Source organism: Pinus tabuliformis, chromosome 1_2, assembly GCF_031772625.1.
Source record: "Pinus tabuliformis cultivar Carrire ecotype Pingquan chromosome 1_2, CPIR1, whole genome shotgun sequence".
Classification (NCBI taxonomy): domain Eukaryota; kingdom Viridiplantae; phylum Streptophyta; class Pinopsida; order Pinales; family Pinaceae; genus Pinus; species Pinus tabuliformis.
Genome location: NC_142298.1, coordinates 1,280,688,330 through 1,280,698,726, shown reverse-complemented (window position 1 = coordinate 1,280,698,726; position 10,397 = coordinate 1,280,688,330). Strand labels below are relative to the sequence as shown.

At 41.2% G+C, this 10,397-nt stretch overlaps 1 pseudogene; it reads right to left on the bottom strand.

Annotated features, from left to right (window-relative positions):
- Window positions 1-2,092: 2,092 nt before the first annotated feature.
- LOC149210902 (uncharacterized) lies at window positions 2,093-3,265 on the bottom strand (annotated as a pseudogene).
- Between the last annotated feature and the right edge of the window lie 7,132 nt (window positions 3,266-10,397).

Below are 10,397 nucleotides of genomic sequence, written 5' to 3'. Positions count from 1 at the left end.
GGCTCTCAGCCACCACAACCACCACAACCACCACGGCTCAACTCAACTGCCAAGGTTCAACACAATCACGAAAGGCTCAACTCAACCACGAAGTCACTCCAACCACTCTCCACCACAACCTTGCCACTAGGGTACTCCAGCCACTGTGGGCTACAAGCCTTCCACTAGGGCACTCGAGCCACTAAGGCTCACCAAAGACCCAACTCAATGAGGTCGAGGGTTCTCTGCTAACCCTAAACCATGCCAATAGGTGTCCCACTTTACTCTTACATGTGGTTTCTCACTTACCACAAACCGACACTGCAAATATAAAGTGGTTTTCAGATTACCACGAACTGTATGGGGGTACACATGTGTTACAAGGCTTACAACACAACTCCAACTCTAGGAGTTACGAGGTACATACTTTACAAAGACCACTATAAACCACCCTAGACTTGCTTACTAATAAATGTATGTGATTCACATTACAACATAATAGAGTCTGCTTTATTCTTCCACACACAAACTTTTAGCTTTGTTGTCCATCCCTATTCAACATCTCTCATGCCAATAAATTTTGCTTACATATTTCTTCCAAAAGAATTCTGTGTGCCACAACATGTCACTTGCTCTCTTTGGAAAAAATTTCAAAGAGGTCTTAGCTATGACATGGAACTGTTCATCCACATTATTAATAGTAATCTTGGATCTCCATAATTTCTTGTCATTTGTTAGAGTAGCCAATTCTAACAAAAAATAACTTCATATTGAGGTGGCTAATCTCAATATGTATATTCATTTTAATTCCAAGATACTTTCACATAGAAAAATATCATTTATGAAATACATGCGCAAACAATAATGCTTGAACAAGCAACCATAAACAACCTAGCCTGTTCCACACCATCATTTCGTTGCACATAAGATCAAAAGTAATCTCATGACTCAAAGGTGAGACACTTCCTATAAAACATAGAGCTCGCTACAGTGACCAATACAAGAAGAAGAGACCTTTGCCTCGAACACCAGTCCTCTAATAATAATCCCATTGAAGACGCAAAATCGATTGGGAGACAACGGATCAGACAGAATAATGTGGTGCAACTGTCGAAGTTGATAACGCAAAACCTACATAGCCTTGCCATTTCCTTTCAGAAGAAAACTCCAAGATGTAATATTTTCATCAATTGTTGCAAAACAATTTCATCCTAACCTTTATTAAAAAAACATTCCTGAGCTTCTTTTGATTGTAAGATTTTGAGAAACACAGATAGATCTAGATCTGCAAAACAATAACAAGCTTGCAATAGAAGGAAGGAAGCGAGCAAGAATTGAGAAAAGAATGAAAAGTAAATTCTACAATATGAGGTTTAGAATAAATACACAAAAGCAACTAAGTTAAGCTTAGTTGTGCATGCAATAACTAAAGCTAACTAAAGCTAAGTGTACATGTGCCACATGCAAGCAATAAGTTAACTGGAGCTAATCTAGGTGCATGTACACCAACACAGCTAGTCTACAGCTAGTCTAAGTGCATGTACACCAACACCCCCCCTTAAGCGTAACTTAGGTGAGTGTGATGCAAAATGAATGAGTCCCGGCAACACGGCCATTTTAGGTACCCATATACAATGCATAAAGAGGACGAAAGAGGGAAAACCCAGTGGGAAGAAAACCCCCCCTCAAAAGATAATGCAAAAATAAAGAAAAGACAACTGCTAGGCAGTCGTGTCCTTCACCCCGGGACGATCTCGCAGTGTATGATCTTCTCGTTGCAGTCCTCGTGGAGATAGGCCAGAGCCTTCACGAGAGGCAAAAAGATGCCGCCGGCGCGGGCGGAGACGGAAGGGATCGCCGGGGCGAGCAGCGCCTCGCTGAACACGAGACTGTACCCCAACCCTAATGACGAGCTCCCGAAAAGAGCCACGAACTGGTAGGCCACGCGGTTGCCGAGCCCCGTCTTGATGAAGCCACGGGCGAAGAAGAAAGCGAGCGCGATAAGCCATGGAATCTGGTCACCGAAAGCCGAAAACGCAGCAGCGAAGGTTAGGGTTTTAGTGAGCACCGCAGCACCGAGGCCCATCAGTGCCATGGCCCCCAGGGGCAACGGCTACATAATGATTCCCACGATCGTGGCCAGGAAGATCGCCAGCAGCTGCCAGGCGTTTTTCGTCACCCCCGCTGGTGCCGGCACGAGCCACAGGAGGACACCGGTTGCTTCCACGGGAGACATCTCTAGAGGACCAGACGCAAATCGAATTTCCCTGGTGGTACAATGACCCATTCCCTCTCTCGACATTGACATGGGACTCCGTCCATGGTGCTCGAGAGGGCCAGACATGAACGGATACCGATTCCCCACATCATCATCATCGAGTTGCGGGGGAAGACTAACTGAGTTCGAAGCTAGAGCCTGAGAACCGAAAACAGAGCAAATTCTGCAATAAATTGTACATACCATTCTTGCGAGGAGACCAACAACCTTCTCGTAAGTAGTGTTCCAGAGCGAAACGTCCCGCAGATGCTTAATCTCCTGCCTCTGCCACACAATTTTGCGCTGATAATACGCACCTCCAACACCACAATCCCTCTGCCCATTACAATTATTATTACCACCACCCCCATTACTGCAATTTCCATTACTCTGCCTGTGAAGATTCATCTGCAATTTTCTTGCAGACTGTTCAAGGTCTGTGAGAACCTCCAATTCCTGGTAAAGATTCGCCGTGGCAGCAATATATCTTTCCATCTTTTTTATTTTCTTGTCCATGTCCTTAATCAAGAACTCCAAAGCCCTAGCATCGATGTTACCTCTCAGCAAATCGTTATAGACGTGTTCGAAGCCCTACAAGGCAGGCTCATGGCACTTCTTGCCGAGCCTGGAAACGGCCGTGGCCACGTGGTTGAGATCCTCCAGCTTCTCGGCGCAGGCAAGGCCCAGTAAATAGTTATCATCTTCGAAGACCAGATACATGAGTGCTTCTCCTTCGGTGACATTGTTGGCCATTCTTTGAATCCAGGAGGAGTCTTCGAGCTCGAAAACCATTACTTCCCCGCCCTGCCTCGCCTCGGCTGGGCTTCCAATTGTGCGTTTGCCTGTCTGTGTGTCGGGCAAAACTGGGAATGTCGATATAATTCCAACTTCACGCGGCTCAGAGGCCGTTATGTTAAAGTTTCTTCGTATGGATAGATTTCCCTTTGGGCTCTCCAGGGTCCTGATCGGCGGTGGGCGGTCGCCGGAGAGACTTTTCTCGTCCAGAGACAGGCGATATTCCTCATCCATGGCGGCTTCCCATTCAGGATGCCCATTTGCTTCTGCATAATTTTGTGGATCAGATCCATGCATTATATAAGCATGCATGGGCATGGATGGCTCCATAGTTAAGAGTGCTTGCGGATTTTCCTCAAATAGAGGGATAGAGGCAGGATCATCAAAGATATCACTCATGCTGCGCCATTTTTGTGCAGAAGTCTGATCTCGATGTTCAACAACTGGTGGTCTAACAGGGGTTTGAGGAACAAAATCAGAAAATGTATACAGACGAGATTGATCATTTACCTTGCCAGATGCAATCTTCAAATTGGTTTGCATGTCATAAATGCTCACGGAATCTGGGGTAAATTCCACTTTCCTTCCGCTGCCTGTGTGTGTCATCTGATACACTGAGAGAAGATTCACAGCAAGCCTTGGAGTATGCAAGACATTTTCAAACCTTCCATCTTCGAATTGCACTCTTCCTTGCCCAGTTGCTGCAACTGCAGAATTATCCCCCATGAGGATGGGAGGACCTGAGTATGCATGTAGAAAAGAAAAGGATTCCTTTGAAGAAGCCATATGATGTGAAGCTCCTGAATCGATGATCCATTCTTGTGGTGCAGAATGAAGAGCAATCAAAGCATGCCCGTTACCTCTTGGATGACGTGCTTTTTCTCTTGGATCGGGTGCTTTTTCCTCAGACTTCTTCTTAGCATTCTCAGGAATGTGGTCTTCAAGATTGTATTGCTGGAGTGTCTGCGCCATAAGATCTATAGTCTTCTTCATGCATGCAGATTCAGGATGAAAACCACGGTGGCAATAATTGCACATTGATTTTCCTTTCGTTCCTTTCCTTTCCTTAGAGCCAGATGATCCATCAGGGGGTTTGGGATTTGCCTTTCCTTTTGCATGCACAGTAAGTGCATGCGCTTTGGAATTTTTAAGTGTGCCCATTTTGATGAGCTTATCTTGCTCATGCATCAAGGACTGAATAAAAGTATCCAGTGAGGGAGGCTTCCAATCTGCACCAGTTGCAGATCTGACTGTGTGGAATGTAGAAACGAATACTGCATACTCTGGACCAAGTTTTGATAAAATGGAAAGAATCAACTGCCTTTCTTGCTTGGATTTGTCGATCCCACATCCTTTCAGCTGCACCAACAAAGCTTTATACCTTGTGAAAAAATCTTGAATGTTCTCAAAGTTTCTCGGATCTAATGAGTTTAACTCATTTTCGAGAATGTGACCTTGCATTTCATCTTGTTTTCCAAACAATTCTTCCAAGATTTTCCATACTTCATTTGGAGTTAAACATGATTCAACATGAAATAGCAGTTCTGGAGAAATAGATAAACATAGGATGCCGAAGGCCTCGTCCATGCGATTGAAATATCTTGATTTCTCCACTGCCGATGTTGGTTCAACTTCCGTTTCCATGGTTATTCGAAATAAGCCTCTACTTCTGAGATGAAGTTGAATCTTTGGCTTCCATTCAAAATAATTATATGGAGTGAGAATTGCCGATTGTGGAAACTCCAATTTAGACTCCATTCTTTGTTGTTGCTTCAATCTTCTGAACCTGCAAATAAATTGCTTGTGCACTGATTTACAAATCCCTGTGCTCTGATACCATGTAAGATTTTGAGAAACACAGATAGATCTAGATCTGCAAAACAATAACAAGCTTGCAATAGAAGGAAGGAAGCGAGCAAGAATTGAGAAAAGAATGAAAGTAAATTCTACAATATGAGGTTTAGAATAAATACACAAAAGCAACTAAGTTAAGCTTAGTTGTGCATGCAATAACTAAAGCTAACTAAAGCTAAGTGTACATGTGCCACATGCAAGCAATAAGTTAACTGGAGCTAATCTAGGTGCATGTACACCAACACAGCTAGTCTACAGCTAGTCTAAGTGCATGTACACCAACATTGATCTCATGCAACAACAATCTACAAGGCATTTCAACTGTCAATATAGAATAAAAAAAAACAAACTATGAAAAAAATCCTCTCGATCCGCTCACAAGCAATGAATTCTCACTTCATCAATTACAGTACACTCTAAATGGAGAAATACAACACGATGGACATTCTTTCCTTATTAACGATGACCGTAATCAGCTTGCACGACTTAGTGTTTTTCGTCAGACTATCCCTGCGAGGGTAGTCCTAAATCCATTGTCGTTACAAAAAGTGGCTAGTATAACCCTTTGAATTTATCCGGTACTACAGAAAAACCCTACAACAACCAACAATTCTCAGCAACAGTCAATGCACACAGTGGTAATGAAAAAGCTTAGCCGCATGTGGAAACTTATTAGAGAAGGTTGTCCATTTGGTTTTGTCGTACATCCTCCTATCTCTTTTGGCCCTCCAAACACACCCTAATAACCCATAATTCTCAGCTACGACGAACAAAAGCAATGGAAAAGGGAAACCCGATCACGCCAAGGATGACAACCACTACCCAAAATTGAAAAAAAAACTAATCGAGCCATCCAAATCCAGCTCGTTGGCCCCGTTTCAGAAGAAGCCACGAATCGTGTGCTTGAGATCGGGCAATGAAATCGCAAGCCCAGGTTCTTCAGGTCTTGACCAATCTCGTCGACAGAGATCTGCTGTCACAACTATGATTAAATGAAGATGGACAAACAAAAAAAAAACTAAAGGAAAAAAAATACACTATTTTATTTCCCTCAGCCTAGGACAGGCTAAGTCCATGAGGGGCCAAACCCTCAGGGCTCTGATACCATGATAAAAACTGATGGTGCAAACTATCTTCTCCTCCATTAATCAAATATGTAATTAAGTATATGGAGGAGTATTCTCTCAAGATAGAGAAACTATCCTGGACACACAAGATGTTGGTTGAGAGAATATCTCAACCACACACAAATCTAGGAACATAGTTAGGAACATACTCCTCGAGATAGAAATAATCACAACTGAGACAAGTAGGAATTACATATTTCAACACTATTACCATGGGATGCGTCCTCTATAAAGATAAAAACCAACATTTAGATTTAATTTTCATTTAATTTTCTAGGTTTTATGTTTTTTTAATTTTACTTTTTAATTTTTATTTAGCATATTTGAGTGGTCAACAACTATAGCATAGTTGTGTTGATTGTGTATTATTTGATAGTGTTTTTGTAATTTTAACCAAAGTTTTAGGAAATTGGTTAATATTTTTTTTCTTTTTTTTTGCATAATTTGGAAAAAAAAATTAAACATTTTCAATAAATGTACATTGTTAGTGCTCTCTTAAATGATGTCAGAACTGATGCAATTGCGGGTTGTTTGCATATGCGTGGGGGGTGCTGAACAAATTCCAAATTAATATTATTATGTTTCCTTGTGCGAAGGAGAGAGTATGTGCAAGAGGTGAGCTCCATATGTTTCCTTGTGCAGAGGACAAAGCATGTGTAAAAGAGTTGGGGTCCTTTGCATAGTGAGTGTTGTAATACAGATGAACAATCTATAATTGATGTAGTAATTGGTGTGGTCTACTATGTAGAGGACAATGTATGTGTGAGAGAAGTGTCTTTTGCATAGACATGGGTCCTAAATAAACTATGTTTTCAATTTTGTGAAGAAAAAGTGTTATGCGGTAAAATGAATGTGTTGAAGGTTTCTTCTTTATTAGTTATTATTTACGAACATTTTACTCAATTACGGAAATAGTTGTACGAAGATGGTTGTGTGAAGCTAGCTATTTATGCGGTTGGAGGACACTCTTATGTTAATGCTTTGGTTAATGGTGCAAGAATTCATGGAGTTGCAGGTTGTTTGCATTGGCCAAGAGGTAGGAATGGATGGGGAGAGGCAGCTCACCAATGTCGAATTAATGCAATTATGTTTCGTTGTGAAGAGTATAGTGTATGTGTGAGAGAGCTCGAGTTCTTTGCATAGTGAGTGCTCCAGTCATTGTGTGGAATGTTTACTATTCTCCATTTTCCATATAACAAGGGTTATGCAGGGTTCGGGTCATCACTGGGACAACCATGACTGCCTTACATCATCATAATGGGAGGGAAAGATGCAAAGGAAAAAGAATGTGTGGGAGAACCAGCGCAATTTCCGTAGACAGTGGTGTTAAATAAACCGTATTTTCAACGCATGAAAAGAAAAAGTGTTGTGCAGTAAAACTAATGTGCGGAAGGCTTTGTCCTTTTTAATTATTATTTAGGAACATTTTTTGCAATTATGGAAGTAGTTGTACGAATGTGGTTGTGTAAGTCTAGCTGCTTGGAGGTATTGTGTGCATATCTTCAAATGTCAATGATTAATCAAATGGCATTATTGAGTGCGGAAGTAGTTGTAGGGACTAAGTTGTGCGAAGATAGTTGTGTGTGCAGATAAATATACAAATCCCCTTTTTAATTCCTATTTACGGATGTATTTCACAATGTATAATCATTAATTAATATCAGTTTTGAATGTCAATGACTAAGGGCATTATTGAATGCAGAAGTAATTGTGTGAATGAAGATGTATGAAGATGGTTCTACATGTGCAAAGGTTATGTGGAGAACAAATGCATCTTCATAATTTGCGTAGAATGAGTGAAGTGTAGAGGGCTCTTTTAATTGTGATGCATTTTGATATTATTTTTATCATTGATAGATTTTGTAGAATATAGAAGTGCATACAATGAAAGCTTGAAATCGTTTTGCACATAACGTACTATGTTACTTAGAGGTAGCATGTGTGGAGAAAAAATGTTTCTTACCCACGATATAACGGGCCCAGGTTTATTAATATCATTTTCAAATGTCAATGGTTGATAGATTGTCATTGTCAAATCTAGAGGTGGTTGTGCATAATAATGTTTTGCACATAAATGCAATTGATTTTTGGTATGTTGAAAGTGTACAAAAATCATGTTTCTAGATTTCATGTTTTGCTAATTATGTGGTTTTGTAAATGCAGAAGTAGGTGTGCAGTCAGTGTATTGAATGCTTAGATGACTTGTATTTATATGTAGCTGTAGAAATTTTGAATAATATGACACTTATTCATAGAGATTATCCCGATTATACACTATTGCGGAATACATGCATAATATATAACCTCCTCTACGTTGATCATCAATTTAGCAGCATTAAAAACAATGAATCAATCGCATGCACACATTAACACATTATGTTACCCGAGGAAAACATACAACTGAAAACCCCACACTATCTGTATATTATAATGATTGAGAACATGTATCAATCTATAGTACAATACTCCTCACAAGTACTCAGTACTATCTCCACCTGTTACACACAAACTAGCTCGGATTTGAATCAATAACAGGCTCAAATCTCCTCCGCTGCTTGCCTGCCTCCACTACGCAATCCTGCATGAGAATAATGATGAATGGCTGAACCAAACTCGTATTTCCTTGGCTAAACCATGCAATCCTCATTGGCATTACTCAATCCCATTGATTGTGCAAATCTCATGCACAACTATAGTCACAATTGACAACTGTCTTGCCCTTTCACTCACCTCTAACATTTGTCTCCACTGAACTGTCCATGCACTGAGTTAACTGATGTATTCTTTAGTTGATTTATGAGTTAATAATTAGTGAATTAATTAAAAATTAATTCACATCACTCATCACTAGTGTATTCTGCAATTAGACTAAATACAACTAGTTCAACTAAGTCAAACTGAACACAACTCCATCAACTCGTCAATCAACTCCACCAAACTCAACCACTTGAGTTCTAACTGAAGTCCATCATGCAATAGCTCAACTGACCCATAAGAAAAACGTTTTTCCTTCTGACAGTTGCATGTGCCACATCCGTAGCTCGAACTAAAGTGCTCCAAGTGGATAAGATAATGTTTATAGTCCAAATATAATTAAGAGCTAATAATATTCGACTGTTCTATTTTTAGCCTGCAGTCTAAAAATAGACTCTGCCCATATGTCTAAAAATAGAAGTCCATATATTTTTACTAACATGACCAATCATCCACAAATAACATCCTGCAACTCATAGACCATGATCCATATGTCTAAAAATAGACATAGTCTAAAAATAGACTTTGTGCCAAAAATAGCCTACGGGCCCACTTAGTGAAGGCAACTCCTTTCCACTAAGCTCCATCATCTTGTTGCATTTTCAACACTCCCTCTCAACAAGATATGGATTGTATGCAACCCCTATCCTGCAACTCTAGAATGTTCTACATGCAACACATTTGTGCGGTCCACTTGCTCCAACAACACTTGGAACAAAAATACTCCCAACTGACAACTCTGTTGGTCTAGGAACATACTCTGATGCTGAAGCTCTACCTGCTGTTGACAAGTGCTCCCTCTCTAACATTTGCGCTACTGAAACATCTCCATGCATCTCGCACCATTGCACACCTCTTTGTGCCACCTAGCACTGTGCAAAACACTTGTCCCTCTTGCATTGCTATAGCCTGCTAGCTATGTGCTGTCCTAGGATTCCTTGCATTTTCGCTCTCTTTGCTGCTCCATCCGCATCTATCTCTACCCAATCAGTCAGTTCCTGCTACTCCACATCGGGGCTCCCGTAGAAAGGTCTCATCGAAGAGGTTGGGTACCTCAAGGATCCTACCCTTCCTCCTTGGGACGATCAATCCACATCACCCCACCTCCTACCTGGAGGTATGGCTGCATGTGATCCCTCTACCCACCTGGCTAGACGTTTCCCCCTATTGGAGGTCTCTGCATGAGTAGATGTCTCTACTCGATCTCCTCTCAGCTTCCCTTGTTGTGGCTGCTCCATAACCTCCCGAAGCTGCTCAACCAATCATGGCTCCTCCACAATCGTCTGAGACTTCTTTTGGCTCTACATGTGGAGAGGTAATATACGCTCCCTCTCAACCACTAAGTCTCCATTAGTTTCCTCGTTGCTCAAGGCTTTTCATGCATCTTGAACCTCAAGAGCATACAGTTTCTTGACCCGTGAACCAATCTGCTGCACCTGTCTAGTGATGATGTGTCTAAGGAAAACCTTTCCCTTACTGAAGACTACATCATAGCCTCTATCTTCCAGCATCGCGATCGACACCAATTTTCTCTTCAGTCCTGGTACATACTTGACATCGGTCAAGGTAAGGCGAGCTCCATGCTCCCTCTGAAAAATAACCGTCCCTACACCTGAGACACTATACTTCTC